General features: G+C 40.7%; 1 long non-coding RNA gene across 4 annotated transcripts in view; it reads left to right on the top strand.

Moving 5' to 3' along the window:
- Positions 1–12,795, top strand: part of LOC118540814 (uncharacterized) — a 48,661-nt gene extending 35,866 nt beyond the window's left edge. For 2 of the 4 annotated variants that reach the window (XR_004919814.2, XR_013449011.1), the window contains 3 exons: positions 4,455–4,572; positions 6,667–6,728; positions 7,603–12,795. This is a non-coding gene — a long non-coding RNA (uncharacterized LOC118540814). Of the gene's footprint in view, positions 1–4,454; positions 4,573–6,666; positions 6,791–7,602 lie in introns of all 4 variants that reach the window. The other 2 variants (XR_013449010.1, XR_004919815.2) reach the window with 2 other exon arrangements.
- Positions 12,796–19,070: the final 6,275 nt, after the last annotated feature.

Here is a 19,070-nt window from a genome sequence, read left to right as displayed (position 1 = left end):
GTCTCAAAACTGCCTGATGTGCATAGGTAGATATAAAAATCACTATTTTTGAGATTTTGAAAAAAATGCAGAAGCTGCAGTCAGTACTTCTGCAAAAAACAACAAAAACCAAAACCACCAAACTGAAGTTCAAAACGAATGCAGAATTTTATCATGGCTTTCCAAGAGGTTTGCTCTCCACCCAGCATTCTGCAAAAACACCCACTGCGGCTATTTATCACCCCAGGAATAATGTCATCCCTGATGCAAATGTATTGTAGCTCTTCTCTATCTGTGCCTCTTGCTCAAAGGCATTGTGGACTTACTTCCTTAACAGTGATGGGAACCATGTTCTAATATTTCTTTTTTGTTGGGATGAATAACTTGAACATTGAGACCAAGATGAAAACCTTCTCTGTAGCACAGGGAGTCCTTTTGCGCTGCTCCCTGTAACACTACCCCATCCTCTCTGGGTGAGGACACTTGCTACTTCCCCTCATCCACACCTACTTGAAGCAAGCAACATCCTATTCCCAGAAATGGCTACTGCTTTCTCCTCCAAATGTATGAGACAAAAACCCAGCAGAGAAGACTATGATGGCATGGGGAAGTGGTATTTGTAGCTGAAATTTTTTCCCATATGCCTATATTTTCATAATGCCAACTACAGAAAGTAAAAGGTGACACAAAACTTCTAGGCTGGTGGAGAGAAGAAGACATAGTAAGGGCTTTTTCTTTTTCTTTTTTTAAGTTTAAGAAACACTGAACATAATGATTAATTTATCAACACATCTTTTCTCTCTAGTCCTCATAGACTGACATTCTGATTGGTTGGTGTGGAGTTGTGACCCTAACGTAATCCTTGGGTTTCTGCTCATTTTCTGTGGAGCCCTACTTCAAGTGTGTCTGTGCTTTCCTGTTCAATGTCTCCCCGTCTCCACTCACACCACATGTGTAGCTGGGAATATCCCAACGTGCTTTGAGCGGCAGTCTCTTCTCCTTCCCCCCTTTCTCTCAGGGGCCTTACTGGGCACCGCACCCTGAGGCAGCTGTAAAAGCCCAGTCAGACATGGTGTCCAGTGTTAGCTCACAGGGGAGCTATGTTCAAACCCAGTGGGTCAGAAGGGAGAAACTCACACGTCAGAAGACTTTAAGCCAAAAGTTCAACACTTAGCCTCATAAATAGGGCATCTGTAAAACATGGTGACAGAATTTATGATGGGAAATATGAGGGAAAAGTCGATGTCCTTGGTGCCAGGGAAAGGAGGTTCCTTCCATAGAAGGGAGGGCTATTTGGTGCTCTTGTCATGCCTTCAGACCGTTTTTGGGTTCTGGAGGGTTGCAAACAGAATCATAAGCTTAGTGTTTTGGCGAGAGCAAGGGACCAGATGGAATTTAAGAGTTTTAGTGTCTTTTCATAGTTTTTTCAATAACTTATTTGATCTTGAGGAACTTCCTGTGGGATTCAATTTTCCCAGAATCGTAACTAGGGCACTTATTAGATAGGCAGTTGCTTTTTCCGTTCAAGAAGTTGGAAATACATCATATGGCTTTTTGACAATTTTTAAATGGCTGGGGTTTTTGTTGTTTGTGGAGCACGCCGGGCCTATTGTGTTGGGTCTATTGGTCTTCATGGCACTGCACCATCTTTTCTCTCAGCGCTGGTCCTACCTCTCTACTTACGCCTCTCCTCTTCAGTGCCAGTCCTTTCTACAGTGACTTGTATCAAGTTTTAAGGACTCTTGAAGCATATCAATCATATATTCATATCTTTCCTTCCCTTGGTAAGATGAGAGTGTTAGCAAATAGGCACTCATTCATGAAATTGATTTTTAAATAATAATGGTGTGAACTCACTAGTTAAAATGTCCAAGATAATCAGAGCTCTCACGAGTACTCCCAATTCGATTTGAGTTTATTGTGACTGACACAGCGCTCATATATGAGTCTCTCCATAATGTCAGCTACAGTGAAGAAGAAACTCCCAGGCCACTTTTCCCTGGGAAGAAAATCAGGATGACAAGAGGAATCACAAATAAGTGTATTTCTCTGGCTCCTCCTCCATCCGCCCTTTCCATGGCACCTCCTGAAATTCCTGTAGAAGAGTTAATTCCTGGGAAATGTTTTTACATGCTCTGAATATGATTCTCTTGCCCTGTGGCAGGATGATTTGCCCCCTCATTGCAGGATTTGCTTGTCATTCCTCGTGCAGATGTGGATGCTCTAGAAGCAGCTTCCTATGCTTTCAGTGATGCTCGCCATGTGCATTGTCGGGAGTGCAGTCTTCTCTGGGGGGTGAGAGCATTCATTCTTGACTCTCAATGCTACAGACCTTTAACTTTTTATTCCTGTTATATATGCTTTTGCCCATGAGCTCATGGGGCAGGGGCTCAAAGGCGGTCTGTACCACAGAACTTCTACTGTGCTCAGAATGCTTCTTCCTTTCCATAACTCTCACCCAATGTGAGTCCTCCTTCTGCTCACTAACCTCAGGAAATATCTTGGTTCATCGTGTAAACCATCTTCTAAAGCTCCTATCCCACCAATTCTCTGCTCATTCCTGAACCCCAAGGTGGATATCACTTAGAAGTTTGGAAATTCTACTACAGAAGCTTCACCCCCGTGATTGCTTAGTTTCACCCTGCTTTCTAATAGGAAAATCTGTCTGTGTCAGTGCTTTGCTTGGGTGGTCTCCCACCTGAACTCTGCCTGCATGGGAATGAAGCTGAATATGCAGGCCCATGGGAAGATGTACAGAGATTTCTGCCCAGGCAGAATCACCTGAGGGTTTTTAACATGCATCCAGGATGGAAAAGCCCTGGGCGAGGCAGAAAGGTTCTTCTGAGTTGAGTAAAGAAAAAGTATAGTTTTGAAAGAAAGGGATCTTTTAATGAATATAGCAGTTCATAGGGAAGGTTGAGTGCTGTGGGGCACTTGTAAGATCCTTGAATTAGTTTCCCAGGACTAAGTACCACATGTTTCTTTGGAAGACTCGAGGGAAGGGTCTGTCTCCAGGCTTCCCTCCTCACTTCTGGTAGTTTCTTGGCTTGTGGCAGCATAACTTCGATCTTCACATGCGACCTCCCTGTGTGCATGTCTTTTGTAACGGCCCCAGTTATATTGGAAGAGGGGCACATCCTCCTCCATGATGGCCTCATCTTCACTAATTACATCCATAATGACCCTGTTTTCAAATAAGGTCACATCTGATGTACTGGAGGTTAGGACTTTGGCATATGAATTTTGTGGGGGACACAATTAAATCCCTAGTAGTCTTTTTCCTGCTCTATTGGATGCAGAGCCAATTTAAAACAGAAGTCAGACCAAGATACAGCTCCTGCCATTGCTGGGACATAAGTACCATTTTCTCTGTTTGCTTTATGTAGACATGACCTAGATACACTATCTAAACATTCTGAATTTCTGACATTCTTCTCCCAGACAGACTCAGCTCCTGAACAAAAGATAGGTCTTTAAGATATATTCGTTGTGCAACTCAGGGACTGTCTAAAGATATCCAGCCTCACAGTGCTTGCTAAAAACGGGAGAAGGGCAACACAAAAACAATTAAAAAACAGAGTGTTACTTGTGTTATGTACTAACATTTGTGAACCAAATTGCATTAGGATAGACCCTTCTAATTCTGAACTGCAAATTCTGAGAAGGATTTTTGTGCTTGGATCAGCATCTATTTGGCCACAGTTATGATTTAGAATACAGGATGTTAATGGAGCTCCATGTTCTACTGCTTGAAAGGAACAAATCGCCCGTGCACAATTATTTCTTTTAAGTCACTTCTAGCTTAATGATCAGACTTGAAAATGAACAAGCCCTGCTGGTATTGACTGTGTTACAGCAAGAACTCAGGAGATGAAGGAATCTAGGACTGAATTTTGCAACTTGCCACAATCGACAAGGGGGAGAAGCCCATTTCTAGAGGTGGTTTTGAAAGAACATTTTTGCAATTCTGCTCTATTTCTACACATAAAGAGTCTGTGTATTCCAAGGTGGGGCTTTCTTATAATCACTTTGTACCATGTCCTGTCACTTGGAGAAGGAGAAGACCTTTCCTTAGGGGCTGTCTGTGGTGTGGAACAGAGAGCGGGCCAGGACCCGGGTGCTGTGCTGCGGCAGTTGTCCTCAGAGACAGGTGCATCATGGGATACAACGACTAAACTTCCATCCTATAGGAGGTGTGTGGGACTTTCCTTGACATTACATTGGTTCATATGATTAAATCCCTCTCGTGTTAGTTAAATCACCAGTGGGTTCAGGTTGTAACTTTAACTGTGGTCTCTCTAACAGATTCCTTATGAAAGATAATGGTTTCTGGTTTGATGACAAATGTGTTGCATGCCATTATCTCCTGCTTGTCTTTCTTATACAATTAAAAGTGTCACTTGAGAATTGTATTTTAGTTATTTCTACTTCTTATTTATAACACTGCCTAAAATCAGAATGCTTATTTGTTTTAGGTTTATTGCTATTAAACCTTTCTTTAACTTGAGGGAGGAAGATGGCACCATGAATTGTACTCTATAAAAAAATTCATTAACAGACTGTGGAATATATATGTGGAAGGTGAGGAGAGAGGTAAGCAGACATTCTTCGATCTCCTTTTGAGTTTGTAGGTATTCTGAATGGTTTGATAACTATCTAGCTGAATTCCTGGGACCAGACGAAATTTAGGTCTCCTACTCCTCCGCCATCTTGCTCCTTCCTCTGTAAGCAGACATTCTTGTGTTCACCTTTCCTTCCCTCCTAAACTCCAGACCAGCAATAGGTTTCACTTCTCTACCTCCAAACGGGTCTGAAATCCTCCCATTTCCCTCTAACTACTCATCCCAGGCTAAGCCACCCTCAGTGCACACCGGGGCTACTGTGCTAGTGCTATCAACATCTCCTACGCTTCCATTTTGTGTCCTTCAAACCTCGTCTCCACCTGGAAACCAGGGTGATCTTTGAAAGCATAAATCTGTCACGGTGCTGCTCACCCTTTGACTGAACTCCAAAGCCAGCCTGTGAAGTTCCAGACCAGCTCATCTGTTCCCATGGCCCCATCCTCTCACCCAACACACTCCAGGCAAACTGCTCTCATTTTGGGGTCTTCGAACAGGCTGAAGACCCCTCTGTCTCAGGGTCTTCCCATACATTGCTCCTTCTGCCTGGAACACAATGCTCTCATCACCACTCCCTGCCAGCATGCTCACACACACACGCACAAACACACACACTCTCACGCACAGACTCAGACGGCACATGCACAGCTGGGTCCTGGGCATCCTGCAGGTCTTGGCTTCAATGTCTCCCTTTCAAAGAAGCCTCCCAAGGCCCCCATGTCTGTTTTCCCTCTTGTCATTCTTTACCACTTCATTTTGTTCCTTTATCATATAACACCCTGATAGTTCTGCTGTGAATCTGCCTTATTCACTTACCTCTTCCTGCCCATTTTCTCCACAAGGTAGGCTTTGAGTCAGTGTTTTTCTTCAGTGCATACTGTGTTCTCAGCACATGCCTGACAAAGAATAAGCACTAAATATTTGTTGAATGGATAAATGAATAATGAACGTAGAAGGCAGGGAGAGGGAAAGGAGGAAATTGAGAATAAGTGGGTTTCCCCCCTCATGATTTTTTTTTTTTTTTTAAAGATTTTATTTATTTATTTGAGAGAGAGAGAATGAGAGACAGAGAGCATGAGAGGGAGGAGGGTCAGAGGGAGAAGCAGACTCCCTGCCGAGCAGGGACTCGATCCCGGGACTCCAGGATCATGACCTGAGCCGAAGGCAGTCGCTTAACCAACTGAGCCACCCAGGCGTCCCTCCCCCCTCATGATTTTAAAGTTGGAAGAAGCTCTCAAATTTCAGAAGAATTGTAGAGAATGCAGTGGGTAAATAGTTATTATATAAAACTATCTACTTGGGTCATTGCATGTAATTTGTCTAGAAATTTTATACTAAGCCCTGTGGTTTTTCTTTTTTAAGATTTATTTATTTATTTGAGAGAGAGAGAGTGCATGAGTGGGGGGAGGGAGAGAGAATCTGAAGCAGACCTCCTGCTGAGCGTGGAACTCAACACCAGGCTGCATCCCATGACCCTGAGATCATGACCTGAGCCAGAACCAAGAGTCAGATGCTCAGCCAACTGAACCACCCACATGCTCCAAGAACTTTTACAGATGGAATTATGACACAATAAAAACACTTTCCTCTAATTGTGAAAGAAAAGAAAGGAACTTAGAAAATGATTATTCTAGGTAAATCTCCAGTATTTTTTGTATCTCTAATAAGATATCAAGTCTGTATTATTATTCTTTGTGGCTTTCAAGAGAGTCTGTGGTTTCCTGTGCTAGTAAATGTTATTTCTCATGGTGGTCCAACTGTGCACCCTTAACTACATTTATTTATGAATTTTTGAGTGCCTACTATGTTCTAATACTATCCAGACTTTGGACTAATTTCCATATTTTTCCTTTGTTTATGTTACTTTTCCACACTGGGAAATTAGTTCCTATTATTTTTTTCTACTCACCCTTCAAAATCTAGCTCTGTCCCACTTTCTTCGGAAAGCCACTCCTATTTTAACTCAAGGGTGATTCCTCTATATTTGAAACTCCTGTTGCATTCATGGTTTTATAATGGCCATTTATGGATTAAAATTTATTTATATATGGTATTTTTCCCTCCACAGACAACAGCATTTGGGGGCTGGAGTACGTCTACTACCTCTCATGTATACATCATTCTGCCCAGGTGGGCACACAGTATGTGCTCATTAATTATCAGGGGATTTATTAATTGACATAATTGCTGCTGTGAGTACATGGAGAGCATGCACACATAGGCTTATTTGCTGTGGTTGTGAACAAATGGAAACCAAGATATTATCCATAAATGTATGAGCCAACAGGGGTTGGTCAATAATGAAAGCTGAGACAAAAGAGAGCTCCCCCACCCCAGGCCAATGCTGTGACATCCAAATACCACCCAGGGAAGAGGAGACTTCATTTGTAATAAATTGACATTATGGCTTCACTGGCAGAGATATTCCTGTAGCTGGTGAGAGGGTCTTGACGCACCTTTCACTGGGAGATGCCTTTTAAGATCATCTCACTCCTGTGTTCTGCTTCCATGCTCTCCATGAAACCCTCTAATAACTTGGCTTCCCATATGCTCACTTCTCATTATATAATAATAAATAGGCATTTGGTCTCTGTGAACTTGATTAAGGCAAGTTTGCCTCTAAGGGGTGACAGAGCTAATTCCAACGTATTCAGTAAAATCAGGTTTCTTAACCTTCAAGCCGGATACCAGACCCTGGGGTGTGTGAATTCATCAAGGTAAATGTAACCTTGCGGGAACTTTCTGAGCTGCCAGCCATAACATTTGAAACATGAAAAAATGTCTCTGTATAGTAATTTAATGTGCATCTTGTAATATTTTATTTGAATATAGGAAGGAGCATTCATTCCTTTGCACAGCCTGGCAGCAGTGGAGAAATCCTAATTGAGACTCCTTTCTAGGGGAGAGAGGGCAGTGTGTGTGTGTGTGTGTGTGTGTGTGTGTGTGTGTGTATGTGTGCAAATTCTCCTACTTGTGCTACTATCTCCTGCTCTTTTTCTTTTAGGTCCGTTTTCCTGAGCTGCAAAATTTCCTTAAAGAGGAAAGTGGGAAGAACAAACAGATCCTCAATCCATGATGCATTTAGGCTTCTGTAGAATTCCCAAAGGTCAACTTATATTCATACAAGAATATGTCATCTATTCTTGAAATTCAGAAATAATTTTTAAAATTACTTAGACTAATTTTCCTGGGACAAAGTTATTAGCACACATATTAGGAGCATAAGGTGGCTCTGATAGATGAATTGCAGTCAACATTAGCAAAAAAGATTCTACAGCTGTCATTTCTTGAATAATTCTTGCCCTTACTTCTATTGCTGCCACCCAACCAAATCCAGTACAGGGAGGAGCCTCAGTAGAAGCTCCAGAAAGTACATATTCGAGAACTATTATGGTGTATTGGACAAAAACTAAAGTGAGATTGGTAGTGATTTGCTTCTTTAGTTTTGTAAGGAATTTTTGAAAGAAGCATACATTTTACCATCACGTATGCTGTTTAACTTTCTTCTCGATTTAGAGAAGAAATTTTATAATATCAGTGATACTCCTTTTCCTTACTGAATTAAAAAAGCTAGAATTCAAAACCCCACATTCAACAAAAACAGAATGATTGTTTCATTAAATAATTGGTGAGAAACTTCTGTTTCCAAGAAACAGGGTACTTCAGATGCCAGTCTATCTAAAGAGAGATCAGTGATTCTGAAACATTTAACCTATCAATATGTTTTCCTGTGTCTCTGTGAGTTGGTAATATGGTTGAGAAATAATTGTCATGTCCTATTGCATAGTATTATTTCAATAATCTCTGAGAATGAGATATTAATTTTTAAAAAGATTTTATTTATTTATTTATTTGAGAGAGAGAGCACAAGCATGAGCAGGGGAAGGGGCAGAGAAACAAGCAGACTCCCTGCCGAGCATGGAGCGCTGTTCAGGGCTTGATCCCAGGACCCTGAGATCATGATCTAAGCTGAAATCAAGAGTTGGCCACTCAACCAACTGAGCCACCCAGGCACACTGGGATACTAAATTTTTTAGATCAAAATTAATTTAAATACACTTGAATTTTAAGAAGATATATAGGGTATGAAGAAAGAAAGGTGTGGGTGAGTCCTGCCACCAGAGGAGTACAAATCATATCAAAGCCCATGCTTTTATTTGCAGTGTTGGCCATCTTATACTATTTCTGTTTATGTGTTATTTCATGTAAGCATAAGAATAACTATAAACATAAATAACTGTTCCTTAGATAAGCAAAGAACATACATTAAGGTGCTTAAAATATCTTTGAGTAGCCTCTGTGATGAGGCAGAGTGAGCCAAGTGAAGAGCAAGAGCTTCTGATGAGTGTGGAGTTTCATGGACAAAGGGCAGGCATCTTTGGCAAGGCGTGAAGTGGCTTTCCAGAGGTCAGAGATTTGGATTTCTCCAGTAGATAGTCTTCAAGTTGTTGAAAATACAGGTAAGTAAACCAACTTATTCTGAAAAGAAAGTATGAACATAAAAAATATTTTTAGGGAGATACTATTAAATCTTGAGAGAGAAACAGCAAAGGTCTAATATTTGTTATTTCTTCTCAAAAGGAAGGTTAAAATGGCCTAATTTTGAGTCGCCATTGGGTGAGTACAAGCGCAAGACAGGTTGTGTGAGGCCCCTGCTCTGCAAAGGGTGTGAGAGGTGGAAGGTGACATGAAGTGAGGCAAATTGAGGGAGGTCACGTGGGCCAGCCCAGGGACTGTTGTGAATGGGGAGAGTGAATGGTTAAAATAATCATGTCCAGATTTGATCTGTACCAATGTTGGTCTCTAAAAAGATCTGATCCTGGCATGGGATATGACAGTGGGTGCTCCGGGGACTTGGGAAGAGTCAGTTGTGTGTGTGTGTATCAGCATGGGACGGATCCATACAATTATTAGGATTCCTGCCCAAGGAGTAAACGTGAGAGGACTCAATGGCTCTACAGGAACCCAGGGTCAAAGTCAAGCTGACTGGAGTTTGGGATAAGCTGCCTTAAGAATTTAGGCAGAACCCTTGTCTGATGGAGTTGGACAAAGAGCAAAGTTACCTGGTGGCCAATGTGCAATGCGCAGAAAGATGACCCATGCTCATCCCAGGCTCCTGGGGTGCTGCATTCAGGAGCAGTGAAAGTAGTTTCAGATGACACCATCTGGTAGATCAAAGCCTACTGATTTCCAAGCCACTTTTGTTAAAACTGATTTAGAAATTTGATGACCGAATGAGGGGAGGGGTTAAACTGGCACAGGGTCCAGAGTGGGCAAGAATAAATATTGAATATAACAGATTCCTTCTACTCTGATCAAGAAACCAAATATCAAAGCTAATCATCTGACACCTAAGAAAGTATATATGTTAAGACAAGTTGAGACAAGGTTGTTTTGTTTTGTGTTTTTGAGCTTGAAGACTTTGCTCTGCAGAATCTGTCTTCACAATGGCAGACCGGGCATCAAGCTCTGAAGTAATCAAGGAGGTGTATGCAAAACAAGAGAGTGACCTAAGTCCCTGTATTTGATGCTTTCCTTGTGACAGAGCTTAACAGACAGTGTGCTTCCTATGAAATGTTTTGTTCCAAGCAGAAATACCCAGCTTGATAACTTACCCCAATCACTTGACTTGGCTCTGAACAAAATTGTGGGTATACAACCTAGAAGTTATCTGCCATCATCCTAGCCTTTGAAACGCAAATAAAATAGATTTGTCTCCACTCCCCAAGTCCTTAGACATCCAGTCTCCTTGAAATCTTTTTGAGTCTTTTGAAGTCTTTTGTTATGTTTTGTTTCTGTTTTTTGTTTGTTTGTTTCTTTTGAGGACGAAGAAGGAGGAAGTTATTTTATATGGTGTCTACTGGGTCTGAGCTTTACTTCCCCGAACTATTTCAGCCTCTGAATGATCATGCCATATTTTGCATGCTCTTTTTGTTCAGCCTTATGCACACATCACTCTCATTCCATCTCTCTAAACTACAACAAATACAAAACTATAATAGGCAGCACAATTTTAATGACTTTTTATAGCAATGAGGGTGGTTGTATTTATTTTACACTGCTACCTCTAGACATATTAGGATAGATTATTAGCCCTCATCTTAGAAGTCTCCATGCATTTTGTCACCAAGAATTTCTCCCTGACCAGTTTCTCTAGCTTCCAACATTTCACCATGTTCCTCAGTGCTGTCTCTTTTCCCTCATCTCCCCCCACTCCTCCCTTTCCTCTCTAAATTCCTACTAATTTTTTTTATTCAGAGATTAGCTTTCTCTGTGTTTTGCTGATTCCTTCTAAAATAGTGCTTTTCAACTTGCAGGTTGTGACCAGTTAGCAGGCTGAGAAATTCATTCCATAAGTTGAAACAAGCATTTTAAGAAAACAAAATAGAATCAAAGAGAACATATCCAAGTGCCTTGCCCATGGTAAAGTGGAATTTTGCTGTAGATTCCATCATGTTGTGAAACATGTTTAATTCCACTGTGGTAGGCCACACAACACCATTTTCTGTCCACCCACAAGTGTTCTATCAAGGTATTTTCCTCAGCAAATGACAATTTTTTCTGCTATATATGTTCTTAAAAATCAAATAAACTGCTCATGGAAAGTTGTGCGCCATCATTGCTGCTGTCAAAAAAAATGTGGCACCAAAGCCTTGAAAAGCTTTCCAGGGGGGAAGTTTCAAAAATTTTTGCAAGGCAGAAGCAAAGCCTCCTGTGATGACACCTTTCTTGGCAACAGTCCTTATTTAGATGTATGCTGAGCTTTGTTTAGGGAAAAATCCGGACCAATCATCACTATTCATACTATTTCTTTGTTGCTAAGCACATTTAAGAGGGAGTGAAGCATATGGTCAAGGGGACCAAGGGGGATGACCTAACTCTTCCCATTCAGGGGTTCCTCACCTAGGTACTGGTGTCGGTACTGACCGACCTGTACCTGCCATGTCAGGGTGCTGAGAAAAAGTGTGTGTGTGTTTGCATTGGAGTGGCAAAGTGGGTGATGGGTAATTAGGACAAAAGATACCTGTTCTATAAGCAACAAAAACTGAGATAAGTGATTTTTTTTTTCTCTCTTTTGATCATAGACCAAGAATTTTCATGTAAAAGAATGACATCTTGGGAATGGTAGCTCTGTCTGCCATCAATTTTTAGAAGATCAATATCCCTAGAATTCACAAAATTTATTTCCCCAAAAACTAAAACTTTCTTCAAACAAATTCACAAAAGTAATTGGAGAATAATTCATAAAGTACACATAGGTGTCACAGAAAGAAGTCTTTATCTATGGCAATGATGGAAACATTCGGTTTTTCCTGGCTGAGTGGGACTACATGATTGACTGGCCCTGGACACTCCAGGGCAAGGAAACATGACTCTCAGACTCCTGGTGCTTTAAAATTTCTTTATGTTCCAATCTAGTGTTCTGATACACAGGGAAAACCAGTTCTTTGTAGCTCTATTTCTCTTGGGGGCAGGGGTACTTTGTTGTAGAAGAGGTAAATTATTACATATGACATTCTTTTAGAAGATTATTTCTCAACCATAAAGTATTCAGAACTATTTGTAAAGCCTATCGATAGACTGATACCAGTACTGCATTTATATTAAAATCCATGATGCTAAGGAAGGGGAACTTTGACCAAGATGGATCATAAAGCTTCAGAGCCTAGCCCATTCATTGTCTATCCGTGGTTATTTTCAGTTCACTGACCAAAAATCTTTGTGAAAATTTGATTACAAACAGTTACTGTCTATAACCAACTCCATTTATAGTAAATGCTATTTTAATACATAACAATATACGTGTCTACTTTAGACAGATGATATGGAATTTTCAGTGTCAGCAGCAACAATGAAGCTATTTTTCACTTACTAGAATGCAAGGCAGCACTTATTCCTTTTTATTTTTCTTGAAAGAGTACCATATGTCATTTTTCTCTCTGAGGAAATTGGTGTTGTTACTGGAGCACGCTTGGTCATTTTATGAGGCTACAACGAGTAAGTTGTATATCATCTGCCCTACATTGAAATTTAATCCATCATTAAGAAATAATGGTTTTCACTTCGGTTAAAATGTAGGAGAACATGTTAATCAACTGGAATCCTTATACATTGCTAGGGGATTCTAAAATGGTACAACCACTTTGGAAAGAGTGTGTTTCTTATAAAATTAAATAAACATCTACCCTATAACCTATCAATTCTCCTCCTAGGTAATTTCCCAAGGGATGTGAAATATATATGTAGAAAAAGATTTTTACAAGAATATTTATTTCTGCCTTATTCTTTTCTTTCTTAATTTTTTTTTTTAAGTCAAGGCGATTTGGTGCTGACTGGCTGTGTGTTTTGTTGGGCTCTTAAATCTATCCTTTCTGGCAGCACAAGAACTAGGATGCTGGACCTTGGATGGGGGCCAAGTGGAGAGCTGGGGGGAGAGAGGAGTTTCAGAGCTTGGGTGCCAGAGAAGATCTAATATGCTTAGCATTGGGTTACTCACATTATTATGGTATAGCTGGGGCTGTCCTGAAAGTGGCACACCAGAAGATGATTTAAAATATTTAGTGAGCTCTTCCTTATCTTGCTGAATGCTCCTTGCTCTTATCCATATATTTATCGCATCACCTATCACTAGGAGGTGTGATGGTAACCCAGACTTCTGAGAGAATATGCAGCTATGCTCTAATCCTGGTAGGGAGTATAAAATTTTTATTGAAATATGTGGATAGTTTGAAACTGTTTTATAAACAGGAGGAGAAGAGCTTTTGGCTTTCTGTGCTTTGGCCAGTACTCATGTAATTGGAATCCTGCATGTGAGAGAGAAAAAAGGTCAGGCAAATCCTACGGTAGGAAGAATGATGTAAGCAAAGGTGGAGTCTGGGTAAATCTATTTTATTCTTAATAGCCCCAAACTAGAAACAACCTAAATGTCCACTAACAGATAAATTCTACTCAACAATGAAAAGGAATAAACTATTGATACACATAGTAACATGCATGGATCTCAAAAAACTAGGCTGGGTGGAAGAGTCAGATACAAAAGAGTACATACTAAGTTATTTGTTTATATGAAGCTCTAGACCAGTCACACATCAGCTATGGTGATGGAAAATCAGGTCCTTGGTCACCTGAGTTGGGTTTTTGGCTAGAAAGGGGCATGAAGGAACTTCGGAGAGATGGAAATATTCTGTATGCTGATGGGGGGTTATTTATGTAGGGATACACATTAGTCAAAATACATCGAAGTGTATACTTAAAATCTGTTTATTGGATTATATATGAGTAGCACCTTAATAAAGTTGATAAAAAAGAAACACTGTATCCAGAATATTTGAGACATACACAATCATTTATTTATTGAATACCTACTACATTCCAGAAAGCTGAGGATATATTAATGAATAAAACTAACAAGGATTTACCTTCATGAAACTTACATTCTAGAGGATGATGACGGACAATAAAAGAATAAACAATAAATGTATAACATGCCAGGACATATTGCCTAACCCTGGAGGTTGGTTATGACAGTTCTCACTCACTATGCTCCTGCAGATGGATGGTTTTCTACATCTACACCTGAGACTGTTCTCTGACCCCAAATGCCAGAGAATTAAAGACTGAGGAGCAATGGTCCATATGGACATATGGACAGGAGTAGGTCATGTGTGTGTGTGTGTGTGTGTGTGTATCTCAGTTTCCTTGCCCTTCTCATGTGTACTTCATGTAATTTCCCATGGGCAGTGAACCCCAGTTGCTCACAGAGGTAACTGATCCATTGACATATTCTTTAGTGGTCCTTCTTTCTTCTCTCTCTGATTCCCTCATTCCCTTATCATGCCTCTGAGATCACCTCTGAAATAAGCTGTATGCAACCAAATACTTTTCTCAAGGTTTGGTTTTAAGAGGTTTGCTAAAACCCTGTTTAAGGCTACTTAAAGTTTTCTAAAACCCTGGGGAGGAGGAGTAGAGAATGCTGAGGATGGCAGAGTGGAGGAAGGGGGTATTTGACATAAGATGGTCATAAAAGGCCTATCTGAGAAGATGACACTTGAGTGGGGGTAAGGTCTAGGGTGGATACACATTTGGAGGCTGTCAGGATTTGGATGATGTTTGAAGCCATGGAACTAGAAAGAATCACCCAGAGAGTGAGTGTGGGCTTATGGGCTGAGCACTCCAATGTTTACCAGTTGGGAAGTTAAAGAGGACATAGAAGAGGTTAATAGAAGCATCCAGTAAGATAGGAGGAAAACCAAGAGAGAATGATGTTTCAGAAGCTGAGCAAAGAAAGTATTTCAAGAATGGGAGAGTGACAAACTAGGTAAAATGTTAATTATTTCAAGACAGGTAAGGACAGGGATTGACCATTGGCTTTCACAATATGGAGGTCATCATTGGTGACCTTGGCAAGAGTTGTTTCACTGACAAGAGTTGTTTCAATTTCACTCATTAGATGGAGTAAGAGCAAAGGAGAATGGGAAGATACAAAGTAGAAAATATTAAGATGATATTCTCTGTAAAGTATTGCTCAGAAATGGGGCAGTAGTTGGAAGGTAAATGAGGGTTGAAGGGATAGTTTGTTTCCTAAAAATACAGGTAGTATAGCATTTACAGTTGCTGAAGGGAATGATAGAACAGGGAGGAAAAAAAATGAAGGATACAGGAGAGATGGGGGACAGCAGCTAAAAGTATGTCCTGGAGTAGGCAAGAGAGGATGGAATCCAATGTTCTAGCAGAGAGGTTAACCTGGATTAGGGCAGGGACCTCTGATCATTAGCAACATTAGTAACAGGAGGGAGGAATTACAGTCTGGTTATAGATGTCATGCATTAGTAGATGTAGTGGTGGAAGTCTGGAAGTTCTCTTCCAATTAATTATTTCTCAGCAAGACAGGTGTCAAGTCATCAGCTAAAATTAGAGAGGAAAGGAGCTTTGGAGGTTTGAGGAGAGATGAGAAGCTGTGTCATGGACATCTAAGAGTGGTAGAAGGAACTGATCAGGCGAATGTGTAAGTTTGTGGCGGCACCAAAACCTACTTGAAACCAGTGGTCATGACTTTGACTTGAGACCAGTTAGCATGATTTTGTGTTTTTCTTCACCAATGGGTGCAGTAGGCATGGATTAGGCAGAGAATTAGGTTTAACCAAGATTGGGGTTTTGCTGAGGAAGTAAAATTCAGGGAAAGGGGAGCAAAGTCACAGAGCTGTATGCAAGGATTATAATAACGGACCGTGGACACAAGGCTTGGATGCAGTGCAAAGGTGAAAGTGTCACTGGATTGTATGACATGTTGGGGTTGAAGAATTGTTGAAGTTGGATAATCAGAGGGAATAAACTAGAAAAAAAGTGGGGTCAGAAAGTGCGATGTTTCAGGGCACCTGGGTGGCTCAGTCTGTTGAGCGTCCAATTCTTGGTTTCAACACAGATGATAATCTCATGGGTGGTGAGATCAAGCCCTGCATGGGGTTCCATGCCCAGTGAGGAGTCTGTTTGAAGATTCTCTCCCTCTGCCCCTCCCTCCACTCATGCACACTCTCTAAAATAAATAAATCTTTTAAAACAAACAAACTAACAAGAAAGTGTGATGCTTCAAGTTGATATATTGGAAGGCTTGGGTTACTGAGAGTGACACAGTCTAGGGTAAGATCATGGGAATGACCACATGAGTGAGGTTGAGGATAAGAGAAAAGGGGTTCAGGGAGTTGAGAGCCAGGGTATTGAAAGAGCACCTACATGGATATTAATATCACCAAGAGTTATAATGGCATCGAAGACAGTAGCAATGAGTAAGGAGCTAAACCTTTAAAGAACAAGGGGTGTGATCAAGAGGTGACAGATGATAGAAGGTGAACAGATAAACTACCTGGGGGTCTGCAGCTTCTTGAACTCACCAGGCACACTTTTGCCTTAAGGTCTTTGTTCTTTCCATTTCTTTTTAGCATTATTTCCTTCTTCACCTCCTTTAGGTCTTTGCTCATGTTTCATTTTCTCAGTAAGATCATTTCTGATTATCCTATAAAGGTCAACCTCCCTACCCACCCTAATATGTCATTTTCCTACTTCCAACAAATAACATACTATATATTTCACTTACTTTATTTTGTATGTTTCCCCTTCACTAGACTCCAAACAGCAGAACTATTTTACTCTAATTTACTGCTAAATCCCTAATGCCCAAGACAGTGTCTGACACATGGTACCTGCTCAAGAAATATTTGCTGATACTCTGATGACATGAGCTTCAGAGTTTTGGGGCTGTAGAGAGGATAGAGGGACAAAGGTCTGGAAACAGCAGTGATGAGCAAGAAAGACATCTACCTCAACTCCAGGCTGAGAGATTCTATAGGTGTAGAAGAAATAGAAGTCTCTTGAGTAGAAGTCACTTAAGAGGGCTCCAGGAAGCATCATTCAATGGTTTTCACTGGACCAGGTTTCAGACCAAAGGTTGAAAGGAATGCTCCAAGCAGAGCTGAGGATTTAGCTGATTTTGCTGTGAGTTACAGAGGGTCCTGGGGAAAAGTTTCAAGAGACAGAGATGGGTGGCAGCTAGTGGGGGATAGACTTGTACAGAAAGAAGTGGGCATCAGTGTGAGTGAGGTAAACCAGGTGGGGCTCTTCCTGATAGTCTTTTAGGAGATGGTGGTGGCAAAGTTTTGAGGATTTGGGTTTAGGAGATATCAGTGTTACCAGGATCACACAGGTTTCCAGAACTCTCTGTAGGTATGAGTAACATTGTAAGAAAGACACACGGAGGCCAGGTATCCCCAACATCTAGCACATGTGATTGATGTATAATAAATATTTGTTGGCTGAAATAATGGATGGAAAAATTAGTGCTGAAATTAAATAGTTAATTCTGAAGAGGCGAAAAACATAGAGTAATTCTTTAATTCCTAAGGAGTCACTAATGAGAGAGTATGCTATGTAAATTCACAGAGGAAATGACAAAGAAATAAATGTAGGACACAGCCTTTGCCCTTGAACACTTCGGAGTTAAACAGTTATAGAAGTCTGCATTGTTTTAATGAAGTACAAAAAAAAATAACATAAACAAATGCTCTTCTAGTTTTAACAGGAAAGACAGCACATTTGACTCATTGAGTCAGGAATGTAAACTACTTTGCATACAGAGGCACAGGACCCAACTGGTTTGTGGGTGATGATGATCAAAGATGACCTTCATATTGTTCTCGTCCAGGCCAATTAATTGTATGGAATCCTGGGAGATTTATTTCCTCCCCACGGTTCAGTTTGTTCTTTCTTAAAAACAGGGTTTAGAATTTCTGAGTTATTAGATGAGAAGTACTAAAAGATTGCCAAAACCAATTTTGGTTGGATTTTTGAATGAATTGGAGTTTGCTTCGCAGAGAAAGGCCATGAGCAAAGGAGCAGAAAGCCTAGCTCCTGTTACACCTGGGAGTTAGTGTGGGCTCAGGGACACCTGTGCAGTGGAAAGAGCAGCCTAAATGTCCCTTGGGTGGCAAAGACCAGGCTTCCAGCCCCTGGGGAATCAATTTACTTGTTTATTTCACCGGGTTGAAGGCATGAGGAAGTCATTTGTAAATGTGTCTCCAAGCTGCTAAATTTTTAAATATCAATTTTAAAGGCTCGGAAGGGGAAAAAAGCAAAGGCCTTCGAAGAATTCCAATCTGGAGAATGATTTGCCTACTCTTTCAAAGTTATCTTAGCCATTTTGGTAGCATATTCAGAGTAAATAGGTCACTCACCTCTCCTTAAAGCTCATTACTACTACAAAGTGTGTGTGTACTACCATGACCCATCTGGAGGCAACTTTCACAATGGCTGGTGTTGCAGAAAACCCGAAGTCATAGCCTGTGCCTCTATGGCAGTAGTTCTCAAAGTGTGTTCCAGGGACTAAGTGGAAAGGGAAGTAACAAGACCCAAACATGGAACCATGAGGTCAAACAATGTTCATAATTATACTACGATCTTCCCTTTTTTCATTCTCCTTCTTCTTAAGAGTGAATAGCAGTAGAATTGTCCAGAGACTACATGTCACATTAAAAAGACATTATTTACATTCACGTGTAATGAATTCGTTATTCTCATTTTAAAAATAAACTAATAAATACTAAAATTCTCCCTTTAAATTTCAAATGTTACACATATTGATAGATAACCTAACCCTCATACACAAAAGCACTTTGGATTCTCTCAATAATTTTTAAAAGCATAAAGGGGTTCCGAGGTCAAAAACATTGAGAACTATGGCTTTATGGTTAGCTGGAATTCATTGACAACTATGGGACTCAGCCTTTCCCTATGAAAAAATATACCTAAAAGCTCTAGTGTCGCCCAGTTGGCTAAATGACAAAATCTGAGGCCAAAGTCCAGCTCTAGGATCAGAAGACACAAGACTTCGCTTGTGCTGCTTCTCCTGGTTGATCTGGGCTTCAGGCCATTGTTGTACCTGAACCCACAGAAGGCCCTACCTGAAGATGCATTTGTCCTCCC

The sequence above is a fragment of the Halichoerus grypus genome, chromosome 6 (genome assembly GCF_964656455.1).
Source record: "Halichoerus grypus chromosome 6, mHalGry1.hap1.1, whole genome shotgun sequence".
Taxonomy (NCBI): Eukaryota; Metazoa; Chordata; class Mammalia; order Carnivora; family Phocidae; genus Halichoerus; species Halichoerus grypus.
This window is presented reverse-complemented; position numbering and strand designations above follow the sequence as displayed.